This window comes from Bubalus kerabau, chromosome 16 (assembly GCF_029407905.1).
Source record: "Bubalus kerabau isolate K-KA32 ecotype Philippines breed swamp buffalo chromosome 16, PCC_UOA_SB_1v2, whole genome shotgun sequence".
In the NCBI taxonomy this organism is placed as follows: domain Eukaryota; kingdom Metazoa; phylum Chordata; class Mammalia; order Artiodactyla; family Bovidae; genus Bubalus; species Bubalus kerabau.
Window position 1 is genome coordinate 32,477,335 of NC_073639.1, and position 20,339 is coordinate 32,497,673.

General features: G+C 40.7%; 1 long non-coding RNA gene across 1 annotated transcript in view; it reads right to left on the minus strand.

Moving 5' to 3' along the window:
• Positions 1 to 19,848, minus strand: part of LOC129629804 (uncharacterized) — a 127,719-nt gene extending 107,871 nt beyond the window's left edge. Inside the window, exon 1 of the long non-coding RNA XR_008703332.1 lies at positions 19,835 to 19,848. This is a non-coding gene — a long non-coding RNA (uncharacterized LOC129629804). The remainder of the gene's footprint in view (positions 1 to 19,834) is intronic.
• Positions 19,849 to 20,339: the final 491 nt, after the last annotated feature.

Consider the following 20,339-nt stretch of genomic DNA (forward strand, 5'->3'; position numbering starts at 1 on the left):
TATTCTTGATACTCGGGCAGAGCTCTCTAGATGCTTGAGGCATTGTCCAGATGTGTAGGATTTTTAAATGCCTCTGTGGAAAAAACAAACAGTTCATTGTTTGATCTGGAGAACAGAATAAGACCTCAGGCCTTTGCTGACTGTCCAGAGTGCTGTTTCGGATGCTGTACAATATACAGACTGCAAAGGGGAGAGTCTCTGCTGACTAACATCACACAGATGAGAGGAAAGACAAAAGTGCTGGAATAAAATAGAGCCATCCTAAATTCTTATTTTGATTTATTCTTTCTTATGGTCCTGCTTGGAAAAGAATTTGCCTCTTGTCTCTCAGCATGGGGTAGAGGATGGCAGTCCTGGATTAGCATCCAGATTCATCCATTTACATACAGCCTGTCTTCAGGTGCCTCAAGCCTATGCCCCCTCATCTTTAAAATACACATATGTGATTCCCGTACCACAGGCTGTTTAAAGGATGACAAAATGATTCTAAAGATGCTGTCAACTGCAAGCACTCTATGTAAGAAGATGTTAGAAGAAGGGTCCTGTATCTACTGCCTTCTAATTTCATGAAGACTTCAGAGAAATGTCAATTACCATCCATGGGAACCTAAGCAATATGCAGATTCAAAGTGGAAAGAGGTTTGCAGAAGACAGAAATACCCTGGTCTCATAAAATGAATGATGAATCAGCTTCCCCAAAGAAATTCACTCTTAGAATACTTGAGAGTCCTATCATTATAGGTATAGATTTGGGGGCAAATGTGATAGATAATCCTGGAATTCTGTAATAGGAGGAAGGGCATGAAACCATCATCTTATCCATTCCATTATGTGGATACACTAACAGATGCCAGCCCTGCAATGAGCAGACAAATGACACAGTTCGGGAGTGTAGCAAGGACAGCAGGTCACACAGTCACACTTATCCACACAGATAGAAACACTGTTAGCAAAGGCAGCAGCCGTCACCTAAGATTTAAAGAACAATGATAAATATAAACTAGAGGAACAGATGAAGCTGGAATACTGAAATGCTACTGGATGCTCCTGATATTGTCTGTGTCTTCATAGCACACTAATCAAGTCATCGAGAATGACTGCTTTCTAAGCCATAAATATTTTCAGTCGCTGTAGAAACACAATGCAGCTGTGTGTTTATGTGATAAGCCCTTCATATAGAAAGGAGGCCCATAAGCTCACAGAGATAGGATGCGGGGGCTGATGGTAAAGAATAGAAGAAAGTGGTTCCGCCCTCGCTGTCTCCATCTTTGGCTCAGCAAGGGCTCAATGTGATATAACAATCTTTACATGCATAGCACCTTTCTTACCGAGAAGAGAAAGCAATTCCCAGGCATTACCTCATTGCTCTTCATCGCACCCCCAGGGAATAGCTAGCAAGTATTATCCAATTTTGCAGGCAGTAAAAGTGAGGTTGTGATTGGCTGAACATCTGGGTAAAGGTTATAGAGCAAGTCTATGCTATTGCGGAGATTAGAGCCAATTCTCCTGCCTCTTTTTGCAATAGCTATTACTTAAACACACTTTACAACTCATTAAGACAGCAAGGAAATGTGCTCATAGAACAATGCCAAATGAAATTTAAAAAGGAAAACAAGGATGGAAAACATCACATTCAATATCATTCTTAGTTACATAAAATGCATATGTTTATATTAATATACAACAGTGAGAATATATTTAATGCCACTGAAATGTACACTTTAAAATTATTAAATATTAAAATGGTAAATTTATGATATATATGAAAAAAGGTGAAAGTGTTAGTTGTTCAGTCATGTCCACTTGTTTGCAACCTCATGGACTGTAGCCCACCAGGCTCCTCTGTCCATGGAATTCTCCAGACAAGACTACTAGAGTGGGTTGCCATCCCCTCCTCCAGGGGATCTTCCCAACCCAGGGATGGAACCTGTGGCTCCTGCATTGGCAAGCAGATTCTTTACCCATTGAGCCATCAGGGAAGCCCTATGGTATATATATTTCACAATTAAAAAAAAAAATCTCTGCTATATGACCCAGCAATTCCACTCCTCAGTATATACAGCCGAAAAAAAAAAAAACAACAACCCTTATTCAAAAAGTTACACATACCCCAATGTTCATAGAAGCATTATTTACAGTTGCCAAAATATGGAAGCAACCTAAATGTCCATCAACAGATGAATGGATAAAGAAGATGTAATATACACAAACATGATGAAATACAACTCAGCCATAAAAAAAGAGAAAAAGAACTAAATTTTGCCATTTGCAGCCACATGCATGGACTTGGAGGGTATTATGCTAAGTGAAATAACTCAGACCATAAAAGACAAATACTGTATGATATCACTTGTATGTAGAATTTTTAAAATACAACAAAATAATGATTTTAACCAAAAAAAGAAGCAGACTCACATATACAAACTAGTGGTTAGTAATGGAGAGAGGCAGGGGAAGGGACAATTTAGGGGTGTGGGAGTAGGAAGTAAAAACTACTGTGTTTGTAAGATATACCATATAACACGGGGAATATAGCCAATATTTTGGAATAAATGTAAATGGAGTGTAACCTTTAATATTGTCAATCACTATATTGTATGCCTGTAACTTATATAATATTGCACGGGAACTATACTTCAATTAAAAAAAGAATACCATGGAGCAACTAAGCCCAAGGACCACAGTGACTGAGACACTCTCCAGAGTCCGTGAGCCCAAACTAGAGAAAGCCTGCGTGCAACAATGAAGGTCCAGCACAATCAAAAACAAACAAATAAACAAATAAAATTTATTTTAGAAAAAAGAGAGAAAAATCATTCTTTCCTGCTTTGTGTGGCTTTCTTCCTTTTAGGCTGAAGTCCCCACCCTACCATCAGCTTTTGAACTTCAACCCTTCATTCAAGGCTGCTGATTAAACGTTTCTTAGTCAAGTCTCTCCACCAGATGCAAACTCACCCTCTCAGAATCCGAACAGTAATCTGGAATGCAGCAAAGTGCGTTACAGAGCACTTTTTCACATATCATATCATTTGATATTCACAAAACATTGTATTACCCATTTTAAATAAATAAAATTTATCTGAGAAAAGTCATGTAGCCAGCTAAGGTCAAACCACTGGCATGCAGTTTAGGATCCAACCAACAGCTTCCAGGTTTATATGAAGCTACCCAAACCCATTAAATCTAACTCTGGGCACTAACCACGTACTTTCTTGAACTATTCATTATTCATAAGACTTTTAATATCTCTACCAAGCTACAGACTCCTTGAGGACAGGGACCAAGTCCCAAACAGCTTTGTAATCTCAGCAATCCTAAGCATGAAAGTGAAAGTGTTAGTCGCTCAAAGGTGTCTGACTCTTTGAGACCCCATGGACTGTAGTCTGCCAGGCTCCTCTGTCCATGGAATTCTCCAGGCAAGAACACTGGAGTGGGGTGCCGTTCTCTTCTTCAAGGGATCTTCCCCATCCAGGGATTGAACCCGTGTCTCCTGCATTGCAGGCAGATTCTTTACTGTCTGAGCCCAATCCTAAGCATATATTCAATCAATTCTTGTGGAATTAACAAAATAATAATCCATGGTAAATTTATATAATAATAAAATGGATCTTAGTAACCAAACACACATAAACAATCTAGATTTGAAAAATTTAAGCACCACAAAATAGGCTGCTGCCGCTGCTGCTAAGTCACTTCAGTCGTGTCCAACTCTGTGTGACCCCATAGATGGCAGCCCACCAGGCTGCCCCATCCCTGGGATTCTCCAGGCAAGAACACTGGAGTGGGTTGCCATTTTCTTCTCCAATGCATGAAAGTGAAAAGTGAAAGTGAAGTTGCTCAGTCGTGTCCGATTATTAGTGACCCCATGAACTGCAGCCTACCAGGCTCCTCTGTCCATGGGATTTTCCAGGCAAGAGTGTTGAAGTGGGGTGCCATTGCTTTCTCTGACAAAATAGGCACTGTATTGCTAACTGCTTCTGTGTGTATATGCTCGGTCACTCAGTCGTGTCTGACTTTTGGGGACCCCATGGACTGTGGCCCGGCAGGCTCTCTGCCCATGGGATTTCCCAGGCAAGAATAGTTGAGTGTGTTGCCATTTCCTATTCCAGGGGATCTTCCTGACCCAGGGATCAAACCCACATCTCCTGCATCTCCTGCATTGCTAGGCAGATTCTTTACCGCAGAGCCACCTGGGATGTCCCTGTCCAGATGGATGAGATATCCAAATAGTTAATTCATGTGAAAAAAGAAAAATGTTGTTCAGAAAAATCATAACTGGCTTTAGCTGAGTAATACTCAATTTCTGCATTTGCCTTAACTTCTCTGGCATTTACTAGCTGTGTTATTTTAGGCAGTCATTCGAAATGTTTTGATAAGGGTTATCACCACATTCTTACTCATTCATTTCTGCAAAATGTTTTATCCTGTTTCCACTTAAGAAAGCTAAACAAACTGATGTTTCGCATTACTGACTTTGTTAAATAACAGCATCTGCACTGCAAAGGTTTATCCACACTTCTCGGCCAGGTCTGAGGGGTCTAACTCAGTATATTTTATAGCAGATGGTCTCTAAATTGGACTTGGAGTGATAATTCTGGATCTTTGCTTTTCTACTTCTTAACATTTATTTGAGGATTAATTGCAAATGTCTGATACTAGCAGCATGCTATGCTGACTGATCTAATCTCCAGCAGCCCTCAAACATATAAATTTCATATTGGATTATTTTACTAGTCTTCATACACTGACAGCCCCTATCATTTACTAGACATCCCCTTATGTTCCACTTCTGATAAATTTACTGAAATTGACCTTATACTCTTATGAAAAGGAGAATAAAGTGAAGATTGTAGAACACATGACCAATGCAATACACAGTGTTTCCATGATAATGAGGTCATCTGCTGTAGCCACCACACACAGGCATTCCCATGTACTCTCGTGAAATCAGGGTACACCTTCAGCCTAGTAAAGAAATTTTCCTCTTAGAAATCTTTGAAGTTGGCCATGTCAGTGAAGCACTAAGTATTTTTAGATGACCCATGGAGTGCAGAGCTCTCTGCCAGGTGGCCGTGCCTGTGCATGAGCAAGTCTGTCACTGTCCTGCATAATGATGCAATATGGACCAGAGAAGCTGGCAATCCACAACAAGGTTCTGGGGAAGAGAGAAACCAGAGGTTCTTCACACAATGTCAGAGGTTCTTCTGACATTTCCTGAGGTTTTTTTTTTCCCTTGACACAGCAATCAACTCTTCTTTTTAATATTGTCCATGAAATAAAGGGGCTTTCCCGGTGGCTCAGTGCAAACAACCCACCTGCGGTGCAGGAGCCAGAGGAGACACAGGCTTGATCCCTGGGTTCGGAAGATCCCCTGGAGGAGGAATGGCAACCCTCTCCTGTATTCTTGCCTACAGAATCCCATGGACAGAGGAGCCTGGCAGGTTATAGCCCCTGGGTTTGTGCAGGGTTCGATATCATTGAAGTGGTTTAGCACACACATGTGTGTGTGAAGTAAGAGAGGGCACCCCCAGGCTCCTGGCTGATGCCCAGAGGAAGAGTGGAAAGCAGAGGCATGGTATAGCAGCACAATGAGACAGCCCCCCAGGAGGGCTCCCACACCAAGCCTCCTGGAGATACATCCAGCCCGCGGCACCGCCTCGGCTCTGTGGAGGTGTACACTTGTTTGTCATGGTGTCGAGGTTAATTGCTCTCAGTTTGCTTTAAGCTCGTTCCTTCACATGAAGCCAAGGCAGGCACTGCACACCAAGGAAGCTGAATCTTGGCTTGGGAAATAACAAAGGTCTTTTCTGTTTCACAGCTAAAGAGACTGAAACTCAAGAAAGATGGAGGGAATGTACTTTAAACAATTTGTAGCTATTTTGCTTGATTTTCCCTTGAAGCAATAAATAACTGTGCTCCCTGTTGCTGGTATTTTATCAAGCTCTGTTTGTTATAACTGCGCATTATGTTCCATACAAGACAGCGTCTTTGAGCTCTCTTTTCGTATTTCCCTACTACAATTTAACTCCGTGAGGAGCAATACCAATGTGCCACCAGGATGGAGAAGAAATAGCAGGACCCGCTGCTATTAAATACTCCCACCTGAATGCAGAGCTCCTCTATTAGGAACAAGTGAATGCCAAGTTGGCTTCTTTAGTGTAAATTAATGTGGTGAAAAAAATAAGTGGGAGCCTCTAGATAACAGTCACTCCCTGCTGATGATGACCTTGGCCACTAAGAGAACCAGAACAGGAGAAAATTATTTCCAAACACAGTATACATACCCTCCTAACCCTCCTGAGCACAGAAGAGCAGGAGTAGTGGGAGAGGATCTCTGAAGAAGGTCCTATTCGTTTGTTTTTTTAAACCAAGTGTGATTTAGTTTGTTTCTCTGTAAAAGGAAGAGAAATCAGGGAATATTCATGTCATAATGATGAGTTGCAACTAGACAGAGTCACTGTTCCTCAAATCCTAAGGTCCATGACATGGATTTAGGACATTTGATTTATCTGCGCCCAAGGCCTGTACTCAAAGTTAGTAATAATAACAACTAAAATGTAGGTAGTCATGCTCCAATTCAAAGCATTTTTTATTTCCATTTTTCATTTGATCCTCAGAAACAAACAGAGGTAAGGAGGTGATGACCCTTCTTATTTCTATCACAAGTGGGTCACTCAGTGATCACTTCAGTATTCTTTTCTACAAAATAGGCATTTATTACAAAGTATTAACTAATCCCTGGGCTTGAGTTAATCCAAATCACTAAAAATAAATTGCAAGCCACTTTTCAAATGCAGAAGGATGAAGAAGGTAAGGTTTGTGTTTCAGATTCAGCAGCTTCTTCCTTTCCTTTTCCAATTAAATTCTTGTTGTTTAGTTGCTAAGTAGTGTCCAGCTCTTTTGCAACCCCATTGACTGTAGCCCGAACAAGTGATGTCAAAAGGAGATCTGCCAGGAAAAAGGCCTAGGAGTGTGTGGACATGTGCACTGCCTGAGTTCTAAGTGATCAGGATGTGAGCAGAGCACACGTACTCTGGGCTCTCTAATCTTCACAGTCTGCCCAAGTGTTGACAGGAAAATCCTCTGCCAGGAAGAATCCGTCTCCTCTAAAGACAAGACGGTCCCGGAATTGGTACTAGCAAGACGCTGTTGCGGTGAGGGATGGGAGAAGCACCGCATTGACATTTCTCTTGGCCATATGAAAGCAGTAAATCTGGCTGTGAAGACAAGTAAACTTGAATTGTGGGGAAAATGTTCTCCAGCTAAAAGTCCCAGGGGCTCAGCAAACGTTTTCATATTAATAATAGTTCACAGATGGAGTCTTTCAACTTAGAAATTTTAAGATGTCATCGAGTACATAATCTAATAAAGAATGCTAGGACATTAAAAGTAATATAAATAAAGGAAATGTAATCCATGTAAGGGTCATTTGGATAATTATTTCATCTCTTGCATCCAGAATTTTGAAATGAAATATTGTCTTTCCTCACTTCTTCTGCAATAAGTCATTTCTAAAAAGTAAGTGGCTTCACAAATAAATGACTGTATCTATGACTACTCTCCCAAAATCAATAATACATTTATTGATAATTCTGCATTTAAAGGTTCATTTCACCTTAGTATTGACATTCTGTCTCCTCTGCCATTTCATTAGATTTAAAATTTTTCATTCTTGGTAATGAACTGTAAGAAAGTTGCTATGATAGAAAGTAGCCCCATTTCAAGTTGGGCAATGCAACTCAATATATCATTTTCTATTAATTATTGTAATTGGTAAAGTTTCTTGTTTGTGTGCTCAGCAAAATTAGAGTTAGGAGTCTGGCTTTACCTTGAAAGGCAAGAACTCCTGGCTTTCCTTAAATACATCATTGAGGTGCTCTGTAAAATGGTGGTGGCTGTGGCTTAGGTGCCAAGTCGTGTCCTACTCTTCTGACCCCAAGGACTAGAGTCTGCAAGGCTCCTCTGTCCATGGGATTTCCCAGGCAAGAATCTGGAGTGGATAGCCATGCCCTTCTCCAGAGGATCTTCCCGTCTCAGGGATCAAACCCACATCTCTTGCATCTCCTGCACCGGCAGGTGGATTCTTTACCCCTGAGCCACCAAGGAAGCCCCTCTGTAAAATGGAGCCATACCTAAAAATTTCCATTCTGTGAGCCTTCAGACAAGACTTGAATCCATTCAGCGAATCCTTTTGAGTGACTACAAAATCCCCAATACAGGGTTTCAAGAATGAAAATGTAACACTGTCCTTGAGAAGCTCACAGTCTAGTGAGAAAGCAAATGTATACACAGAAAATCTCAAGAGAAAGTAATAAGTCTCCAGGCCTGTAAACAGGAAAATGCAGCCTGAAACAGGAGTGTCAGCCCACTGGGGAAATTTAGGAACTGCAGCAGTGGTAAGATGACGTTTAAGCTGCACATTAACTCTGTTCAATGTTAAGATTTTACAATAGTTAAAACATAAATGAATGTCTCAGTCAGCTCTAGCTGCTGTAACAAACTATCATATTCGGGTGACTTAAACAAGAGACATTTATTTCTCACAGTTACTGAGGTGAGAAGTCCAAGAACAAGGTACAGATAGTCTTCTTGCTGTATCTTCACATGGTAAAGAGAGAAAAACCTCTGGTGTATTAATGTAAGGGCATTAATCTCATCATGGAGCCTCTACCCTCTTGACCTCATATAAGCCTAATCATTTAATTACCTCCCTGAATTCCTGATCTTCTAATAACAAGACAATCAGGATTAGGGTTTAAACATTCTAATGGAAGGGAAAAGGGGGAGAGACACAAACATTCAGTCTCTAGCAATGAGCATGTACCATTGTATCAGATCACCAAGTAATTTAATAAAAGCATTACCACAATAATTTAGCATGTGAAAATCTGTATGGGAGCATCACCATGTGGAAGGAACAGGTTCTGTCTTCAGAAGCACATCACTACACGGAGTCACTGCACATCCTCAAATGGAATGACACAACCAGGGGAAAAGTTTTCATCTCCACTGCATATTAAGGCTATGACGCCATAAAAGCTGTAATTTTAAAAACTGGAGCAGGCGAGACTAGAAAAGCAGGGTTATACTGCCATCTGCTGGCAGGACTCCAGGATGACTGTCTGTAAGAATATTCCATTTGCAGGTTCCGCCAGCAATAATAAGTACGGGTCGAGGGAAGTATTGATACTTACCACTAATTATTTTAATAGACAACACATATTTACAACTCATCTCCAATAAACTGAGTTTTATGAAACTCATCTGCACTGTATTCTAATTAGATAAGGAAATGTTAATGGTATCTTCTTAGTTTTTAAATAGTAACCCCAGAATTAAATGTATTTTTGTATTCCTACTCTTGAATTTTTTAATATACACCTTGTTATTTCCAGCACAATTTAATAAGATAAACTATAGGGACAAGGCAGCATTTTTCATCAGATTTCAATTAACTAAAACAAGATATTGTTGACGCTTGAATGAAGTAGACTATAATACATTCCATTTGTTGACCAACAAAATATTTAAATGTGTTTTCTTTGTCCTGGTTTGAGAACAGATTTTATTGCACCAAATCCAAACATTGTGTGCACTTCCCTAACTTTCCCTGAGGCCTTCCTTTAACTATAAAACCATTTATGACCAAAAAAATTAAGCAAACCAGTTGTTCCATTACTTGCTGGTTTTCATTATATCCTGAAATATCCATTCAGCATTTTTATCTGCTAATGTAACACAAACTCATCTGCTCAATGAGATTTATTACTTGTTTTTTTTCCCACATGTTCACAAGATATTCTTGTACTTTTTGCAATGGGCCTTTATTATCTAGTAATGATGGCTTGCAAATTAAATTAGTTTTTAATGGCATAGTTAAATTCTAATTTATGTTTTGGAGCTTTGTTTAATTCATTTAGGTATAATGTAATCATTTTCTTGCTATTTCTTACATTATATAGAAAGAACAAAAGAACAGGGGCTCATCATCACGTTCAGTTGTTTTTTGACTTTCTTAAATCCTGTCACTAATTGCATTTCCCCCAAGAAACTTTCAAAACAATTGCAGTCCAATCTTTTGGGCAAAACTATCTGGTTGCTCAGCATTCTGCATAAGAAGTTGAATCAAACTATTACTGTAACTCAGGGTTGGTTAGATATTGCACTTTCTCATACTCATTATAACCCCACTGTGCTGTGTAATGTACTGGGCAATTATTCTTTTGCAACAAATTCCTTTCCAGTGAGTTCTCTTTCTTTCCTGAACGTTCAGGAAAACCAAAACCAAAAGTGATCATTAGCAGCACAGAAAGTAATCTTTTATAATGTCTACTTGCATTTTCTTCCCTCTCAATCGACAAAACTTTCATAGACCCAGTTGCAATAACCTTTTATAATACCTTCTCGTTGGGGTCCACACAGCAAGAGCAAAAAACCCTTAACGAGTTTTCAACCTTTTAAACCAGAAACTGGATTCTGGGGCTGCATAAGAATAATTGATATGATTTAGAATTTCCTGAGCAGGCTTGACCCTTCCTTGGTGCTGATAGTTTTCCCAAGAGGACGGAAGCACACAGGTGGTATTTTAATGAGGACTCTCTGCATCATTGGCTTTTTAAAGTTCTCATCCAAATAAGGATAAACTCTCAGGCCCATTCCTTTTTTTCTAACGAGAAAAATAAATCTTGTACCCAGGGGGATTCTCCCTTTCCGATTCAATTTGTGTGTGCGTTTCTGCATATGGTTCCTGCAGACTTTTTAAGTACAGCATGCAGATACCTGAGGTGATTGGATCACAAATTCTGTTCCTCATTCTGACCATTGCTCTTTACACTCTTGATATTGGCCACCAAAGGGAAAAAGAGTCTGAGCATCCGCAAAACATTTTCTTGTTCTGGAAAAGCAACTCATTACACCAGTTCCACCAATTAGGAACCAGGAGTGGCCTTATCACAAATAAAGACCTCACTGGACAGATCACCTTTCCTTATTTCTAATGAAGGTAATGCAAGAGTATTTACTATTTTTGAGGTAAGAGAAAAATCAACTTTTCAGTATATGTTTTTTTATGGTTTTCATTTTTTCCCTGCACATGTTCTACTTTTTAACAAAGCCTATACTTACAAATGTCAGAAAAAGAAAAGAATATCTTTTATTTAGATTTGAAGAAGACTTGCAAATTTAGCAACAGAGTCCCTCATAAGTGTGTTATTGTTTGGTTTGGGTGTGTTGAATTATTAACTTTCATCACACACAAGACACTCAGGAATGGCTGGCTTTCTAAAGTCTTTTTAGGACATTCAAATACTTCTAAGGACCTTATCCTCAGGTACTTGTTCCCACAAACAAACCCTACAGTGTTTTCCAAACTTTTTCAACTTGCCTTAATTTAAGAAATGTATGAAGATGACCCACTACAAACAGACCTCTCTATGTACATAACTTATATGAATACATATATCTATGTATGATTGAAACAAACATTTCACAAAGCAATAAGTGTTCTTGTTACTTGTAATCACTCAAATATCTTCCATTATATTGTATTTAGTTTTGATAAATACATTGGTCTTGATCCACTAAACCTATTCCACAATGGTTGAAGTGGGTCACAGCCCACCCTAAAATAATGACCGTAAACTCTATCATTACAAATGACTTCAATGCTTCCACAGTCCCTGCTGAAGCACCCTGAGCCCCAATTTCCCCTTTTATCTTTCCAGTTTATTCCTTGAGAATCCCAACTCCTATCATTCTTCTACCCAATCAGGACATATATTAGTAATTCACTGATCCCACCACTTGCCCTTGAATCCATCCCTTTCCATCTCTTTACCCTTCACATCAGATACATTCCATGACCCCTTATTGTAATCACTTCTGTGCACGCTGTCTCTTCCTTTGCCTCCTCTTGCTTTGTCACACTGTCCTGGTGAAACTCTGACCTTGGTTAAATCTAATTCTGGGAACCCTGGGCCCATGTGCCAGCAGGTAAGCAGAGCCAAAGGGAAGCATCCTACTTGACGCTGGTCCCACTTTCATGGGCTGGCACTGACTCCAGGTGGGCCTGGTGTGCCCTTGTAAATCTCATCCAACCTCCTGGCTCTGAATACCCACTGATGACTCCTGCTTTACGTCTACAGCCCTGCTCTGTCCCCGGAACTATGGATGTGTGATACAGCTGCCTGTTTAGCAGCTCTACATGGAGGTCTAACAGACACTTCAGAGTTATGAGAAAAGCAGAGCTGGTCACCACTCCCCACCTCAGTCTGCCTCTCCTGCAGTCTCTCTATCTCAGAAATGCAGCTGCCTTCTCTCAGTTGCTTTCCACCTGACTCACAGCCAATGCTGGAGCTCCCCAAGAAGCCCTCTGCAAACCTCATGCTACAGCCCCTTTTCTGACCTCCTTTTCCCTAATCTTTGACACTCAGCCAGCACCAGGCACACTCCAACATCAGAGCCTTGATACTGGCTGCCTACCCCCAACCCCGACCCTGCCAAGAGGATTTTTCTCTTCTCTTGTAGTTTCATGGCTCACCTTCCTCAGATCTTAATAATAAATGTGTGTGATGAATGAATGAATGATGCCAGTGCTGTACAAGTACACACTCTGCACCTGAGTTTCAAAGGTAAAACCAAATGTTCCCGGAGAATAAATGCGATGTCAGTCCATTTTCTATAACCTCGCGACCTGCATGTAAGGCCTGCTCTCCTTTGTGCTGCCGTGGACACAGAATCAGTAGCACTTGTCCTGGTGATGACTCTGTCCCTGACTGACCTGGGAAACACACAAAGGGATAAGGAAGATAGAGACACCTGGATCTTCCTGGACTTTTGGTTTCCCATTCCTAGGGTATTTGCACAACTTTTTTGAAGATACTGCTGAAGCATAGGGAAGTGCAAATTTCTGAGAGCTCAAGCTGGGACTCAAACTTTGTCCAAAGGCCTTTGAGTCTGCTAAGGAAGGCAGAATCTAGAAAAACTGTAAATCAGAGGTTCAAGTAGTTCTCAAGAAGTCTGAATTTACCTTTTGAACAGGCAACCCTTAGGAGAAACTACTCACTCTACAGAGCCTGTTAACTGGAAAAGCACCTATTCTAGATGCCCGGTTAACACAGAAGAGTTCAAGAAAGGAAAGAAAATAGGTTGTTTTGGGAATCAGATCAATCACATCAGGAAGTTTAGGTTGCTTTTGGAGATAGGGATGGAGTGCTAAAAAATCCCCTCATTTGGCTACTTGGAGCAGATTTGAATACCTGTGGGGTGAAGGCTGTGACTGACAAGTGAATTTAACAAGAGGCTCGAGAGGGACCGAGGAACTGGCACTGATGAAACAGTTCATAAAATCTTTAAGACTAAAAAAAAAAAAAAGTAGCAATATCACTATAATCACATAATAAGCACTCAAAAACCATAATTAGATCTAAATTTTGGCACACACTAAGCTGATTTAGGGCCTGGATGACCAAATATAACTTAAGAGTTGCAAAGGAAATAGCTCTCCTCACCTCTGCCCCTTCAAGGCCTGAGGCTTTGAGATCCTGCAAAGACACGACTCTTGACCCAAGAGGTCGGCACCATGAGCAGTCACTGAGGTAAGACTTTCAGAGGCCACAGGACCTGGAAATAGAAGGGCATACTGGATATGTTTGGACACATATGTGAGACACCCATTCAGGGACTCCCAGAAAGAGCCTGGGAAACTTGGAGGGGGCAAGTTCCATATGGATGGAACGGGGAGGGGCTCGGAGAAATGTGATTTCAGCCCAGATGTAAAGGAAAACCCGAAGGCTGCTTTGGCCAGAATGTGTTGGTACATATTCATGAGGCAAATGAGAATAATTTTAAGAAGCATGCATAGGTTTAAATCAACTTAATAAATCCAGAATCAAAGGTGGACTAGGAAATCAAATCTTGGTCTAGTCAATTCCTAAAGGGAAAAGACAGTGGGATTTCCTCTAAGGATTCCAAGAAGGGGTCGATACAGGCCCAGTTCATTCAGGCTTCCAAGATATCCTAATTAAGAAACCTTGGGACCTCTTCAGAATGGAAGCTGGGGAAGTCTCAAACTTGGAGAACCACTTTTAAGTGATTCTTTATAACCATGACTTATATTATAAAATGACTCTTTCTGTGGTGTGAAGAGTTACCTGGGGCCATCAAAACAAAACCCCACACACCCAAGGTGAGACCCCCTACAGATGCTCTAAGTTTGACCTGTATGTAGTTTTGATTGTAACAGATAATCTATCACACAAGGAAAAATAAACAAAGAATGAAAGAAAGAAGGGGGGAGGGAGGAAGGAAGGAGGAGGGAAGGAAAGGTTCAAATGAAAAGAAAAAAACCCCACGGCACAACAGTTTTAATAAACTTGGTTTTTTTTGTTGTCTGTTTGTGGCAAATCAATTTACAGTAAGTTCTGCATAACTAAGTAGCATTACATATATAATTTTTAAAAAGTGAAGCATTTTTCCACTTTGCAACTTGGTATTCATTTCTTTTCTTTTTTAAATAAAGATTTTAAATAATTCCTTGTTTTAAATTTGCCACCTGGAGCCTTAAAATTTGCCCTCGACTTTGTGATTCACGATGCGCTCTCAAATGGGCGTTATTAACAATGCTGAGCCATCTGGTAGCCTCCTGTTTGAGCCAATCACTCTTGCTAAGTAGGTATTAAGATCATTTGTTCTTGTAATGCTGAAGGAGTGCATATGCTGTAAACTTGTAAATGTACCAATCTTTTAAAACATTATTTTAAATTTGAGTGTCCTCTAAATTTTCATGCCCTCTGCCCTAATTGCAGCTCTGCCCTTGAAATCTGTTTCATTGGCACTTGAATTAAAGTATCATTGAAAGGGGGCTTCCCAGGCAGTGCTAGCCATAAAGAATCTGCCTGCCAATGCAATAGATGCAGAAGACACGGATTCTATCCCTGGGTTGGGAAGATCCCCTGAAGAAGGAAATGTCAACCCACTCCAGTATTCTTGCTTGGAAAATTCCATGGATAAAGGAGACTGCTACAGTCCACGGAGTCCCAAAGAGTCAGGCATGACTGAGTGACTGAACACACACACGCAAATCACTGAAAGGAACTAAGGAGGGGGGATGCTTATGAAGCCTTGAGGGACATAAAGAAAAGACATATCTAAGTGATATTAAGGAGAGACTCTTTCTGTTTAACCCTTAATTAATGGAACAAGCAAACTATTTTCCTAGCTTTCAAATTATATAGGACTTTTTTATATTTTCAAGTTCAATATTAGGTCTGAGACTCTAATATTGGTAGGAAGGGCCAATAAAATAAAAAAATCTGTTGTTGTTGTTGTTTAGTAGCTCAGTCGTGTCTGACTCTTTGCGACCCCATGTACTATATGTAGCCCACCAGGATTCTTTTTCCATGGAATTTTCCAGGCAAGAATACTGGAATGGGTTGCCATTTCCTTCTCCAGGGGAACTTCTCAACTCAAGGATCAAATCTGCATCTTCTCAGTCTCCTGCATTGGCAGGTGGATTCTTTACCACTGAGCCTTGAGGAAGCCCATAATAAAGAAAATAAAGTTCAAAAACAAAAAAAAAGAGAGAGAGATACTCCCAGGATCACCAGCTACCATCAGTCTTCTAATATTCACTAAATTTCTAATTTGTCATTGGCTCTTGGAAGGAAAGTTATGACCAACCTAGATAGCATATTCAAAAGCAGAGACATTACTTTGCCAACAAAGGTCCATCTAGTCAAGGCTATGGTTTTTCCAGTGGTCATGTATGGATGGGAGAGCTGGACTGCGAAGAAGGCTGAGCGCTGAAGAATTGATGGTTTTGAACTGTGGTGTTGGAGAAGACTCTTGAGAGTCCCTTGGACTGCAAGGAGATCCAACCAGTCCATTCTGAAGGAGAACGGTCCTGGGTGTTCATTGGAAGGAATGATGCTGAAGCTGAAACTCCAATACTTTGGCCACCTGATGCGAAGAGCTCACTTATTGGAAAAGACTCTGATGCTGGCAGGGATTGGGGGCAGGAGGAGAAGGGGACGACAGAGGATGAGATGGTTGGATGGCATCACCGACTCGATGGACGTGAGTTTGAGTGAACTCTAGGAGTTGGTGATGGACAGGGAGGCCTGGCGTGCTGCGATTCACGGGGTCGCAAAGAGTCGGACACGACTGAGCGACTGAACTGAAATGAACTGAACTTCTACGAACATACAAAGCCATCTGCTGTGGAAAGGTCACTATCACATGACACACATATGGGCCAGAAGGCAAGAACTAGCAAAGAAAACACACGATCAAATTGCTGGGCAATTTTCTCATTAATACTTCAAAACAATACAAGACTTAGCTCTCATATTTGCATTGCTTTTGCAATGTATAGCTGCAATGCGTGTTTGTTGCTGATGATTCTATTAAGAGCTCTCTAGCAATTTTTTTTCTCTATACCCAGTTGGTATTCCATGACAACAGCAAAAAGATTATTCACAGATTGAACTTCATTAACTTTTAAACTGTACAAAGAACCCTAGACAATGTCAGTGTCTGAATAGCACAATAGTAAGGAGGCGAGACCGTTGGGCTAGAGGGACCAGAAGAGAAGAATGCACACAGCAGGAAGGGGCTTCACTAGAAAGCAGGCAATTGTGGTCCTCGGTCAGTGCTGGGAAGGGGACAGAATGTGTGGAGAAGACTATTGATGGGTCACGGGGAGGCAGGAAAGACCACATCCTTCCTGGATCTCCAAAGACCCAGCTCTTCCCTGGTCATTTCATTATTTTATTTTATAAAATCAGGAAATCCTCCATTCCTGTCTCATGCTATCATGTCCATTTTGGGGTGGGTGGAACACATAAAATGAAATCATCAGCCCTGGAGAAGGGCATGGCAACCTACTCCAGTATTCCTGCCTGGAGAATCCCATGGACAGAGGAGCCTGGCAGGCTATGGCCCATAGGGTTGCCAAGAGTCGCACACAACTGAAGCAACTTAACACACAACATACCTTTCAGCTGAGAGGGGAAAAGCAGTAGCTTCCCACTTATGTCAGCATATATTACAGAGAGCAAAAGAGAAGGGATGCTTTTTACCTGCTGGACTCTAAATAAAGCACAGTTTATGTTCCCTTGGAGTTCACATTCAGAAAAAAAATCATGTAGTGACCCTCAAAACAACCCCAGAAGGGGTATAGGGAGATCTTATAATGGGCCAGTTCACTGGAAAGAGCAAGGGGTCTTAAATCCCCGAGTTACAAAGCAGCCTAAAGAGAAAGCATTATGCCATGCCTGAGCCATGCTACATGTCCTGGACCGCTGCTTTCTTTTCCACACTGAATTGTGTTCTCACATCTATTGTTGCAAGTGTTTCAGGGCCAATAGTAACTGGAGAGTCCAGTTTCTGAAACAGCTGGAGAGCAGATTGGTAGGAGATTGAGGGGCAGTTCCCCTGAGGAGGGAGCCCTTTTTCTCAACACTCCAGTTGTCTCCCCATCGCTGGAAGCAGAGAAGGCAGAGCCCACTCATGCTGCTGTAATAGCCTGTGATTAAACCTTGGCTGAACTTTCCCCCACAAAACAAGGTATCACATAAAGTATCCAAAATCGGGAGTATTAGGGGAAAACAATCATTCACTTGTTCAACCAAAGAGAGGTTTCTGGATCTAATTGTTACCTGCAGTGCACACCACACAAAGGTTGCTGGCGACAAGGCAGAGTTGTATAAATAGCATGACAAACAGCTGCAGATTTCAATTACTCCATGATCATCAGTGTATAGAATAAAGAGGCAATTTTGCAGAGGAGAAACCACAGGGAATACATTGGACTGACAACTGCCTGGAATTCAATTTGCCGAAGTGATATTGAAATATGGGGGAAAAGTCGAGGTGCGCTGATTAAGTTTCAAGCTGCTGCGTTACTAATACCGTCTCACGAACCTGTCGGCTCTGTTGTCACCATAGCAACATGATCATCAGCGCAATCCTGAAAACAGGCTACACCACAGACTGTTCATTTACATTTGTGATAAATGCTGGGAGAGTCAGGTACATTAATAAGCCAGGACTTTCACACAGCCTGGCAACCTAGAAAAATTGCAAAGAGCAGAAAATACTGTTTTTCTATACCTGTAGCTATTTGACACATATAAACAAACAAACAAATAAGAGATGAATGAACAGGAGAGTCAAATGTTAATCCAAGAAGAAACAGAAAACAGAATATTTGTTTTAAGATAGCACTGGTGATATTTAGATTTGCCCAGATGCTCCCTCTTTCTCATAATGAAAGGTGTCTCTGTCTTTCTCTCTCTCTCACACACACAGGCACACACATAAAGTTAAAAAGATTACAAACGGAATTAAATTGTTGGTTCTCACTTCATATAGAGATATTAAAAAAAGGGCTTTGCATGAAAAGTTTTGCTTACTGATTCTATTTACTGTCCTTAAAGAACAAATGAAAGAGGATTACAAAATTCTTTCGATAAACGGGAACTCATTATACAAATCTCATTCTCAAAATTTTTACTTCTATTTCCTTAACTTGTTAAGTGTAATCAACAACAAAGGAGGGCTTCCCTGGTGGCTCAGAGGTAACGAATCTGCCTGCCAACCAGGAGACATGAGTTTGACCCGTGAGTTGGGAAGATCCCCTGGAGGAGAAAATGACAACCCACTCCACCAGTATTCTTGCCTGAAAAATCCCATGGACAGAGGAGCCTGGCAGGTTAGAGTCCATAGGGTCTCAAAGAGTCAGACACAACTGAAGCAACTGACCACACACACCACAACAAAGACAAAGTATAATATGAAAATATACTATTTCTGGCTTTTTATTTTTATAAAGGAAATTTGCTTTCATGGTAAGAGTATGCCACAGAAATATTACAATCTGGCTTGGGAAATATGCTGTTTTCTCTGCAAAAAATAATCGGATAAGAGACAAATCTCAGAGCTAAATTTTCAAATCCTTGCTTTTTCAGAAAGGGTAAATGGATACATCTCCTCTAGAAGTACTAAATGTTTCCAGCATTTCCAGCCAGTATCTTCCATTTCCATGGAATAACGCTCTCCTCTTTTTGTCCCTATCTGTCCCAAGACTACATATCAGCATTTCCAGCCAGTGTATTCCATTTCCACAGATTAACACTCTCTTTTTTTGCTCCCTGTCTGTCCCATGGCTACATATCAGCCCTGGCAACAAAACAGTCTCCCCTCAAGATTATGTGATACTGCAAGTTGGGAGTGAGGAAAGTTTATTTCTATGTGCTACCTCCAAAACAATCATTTCCCAAATACTTTGCTTATGGCAGTTCAAACAAAGTTCACTCTTAGCAGGATACTATAATAAAAATCTCCAGAAGCAAAGGCTTGTGCAATGCATTGTTATTTTATTAGCATCCTATTTAGAGGGCTGTTACATTGCATTACTTTAATACAGGAATGTAGTCACTCTCATTCCAAAAGAAACCCACGATACCACTCAATAACAGACACCTGAAAGGGAAACTGACAAAAGCTCGAACGCCTCTTCCTCTGCCTCCTTCTTGGGCAGACTTCCCAGACTGTACTGCCAATCTGTGCATGCATGCCCATGCACATCTCCTATCACTTTGTCTGATCGCCTTGTGCTCCAAATGCTTCCTTAATTCTTTGGAAAGCATCAAGGCACAGAGAAAAATATGAGGGATTTTGAATAAGTTAAGTGTGCACTGAAATCTCAATTTCCAGTTTTGGAACACTTGTGTTTGTATCATTTGATTTCTTGCATCTTTTCTTCTTCTTGTGTAAATGGGGATCACAACTATCCCACACAGCTGAAGATTAGATAAGGTAATATGTTGAGTACCTACAATATCTGCCACATGATGGGCACCCACCGGTCAAGGTTCGTTCCTTCCTCTTGCCTTCTCTCAGTGCACCTGGCCCACCCTTGTGCTCACCTGCTCTTTGAAGAACTCCTCGGAGCTTCCTCCTCCACCACTCTTCATCAAAATGTTCCTGAACAAACTCTCAACCATGCCACCACACTCTAAACCTAATTCCTACCTAAGTCTCATCAGTCAGACCACTTTTTTGTGCACTGTTGAGTTGTGGGGGGTTTTTTTGGTGTGTTTTTTTTTTTGAGAATTAACTTTATCCTTTTTTAAAAAAATTAATTTTTTATTGGAGAATAGTTGATTTACAATGTTGTGTTAGCTTTTGCTGTACAGCAAAATGAATCAGTTACACATATAACATCCACTCTTCTTTTGGATCCTTTTCCCATATAGGTCATTAAAGAGTAGTAAGTAGAGTTCCCTGTGTAATACAGTAGGTCCTTATTATGTATTATATATATTAGTGTGTATATG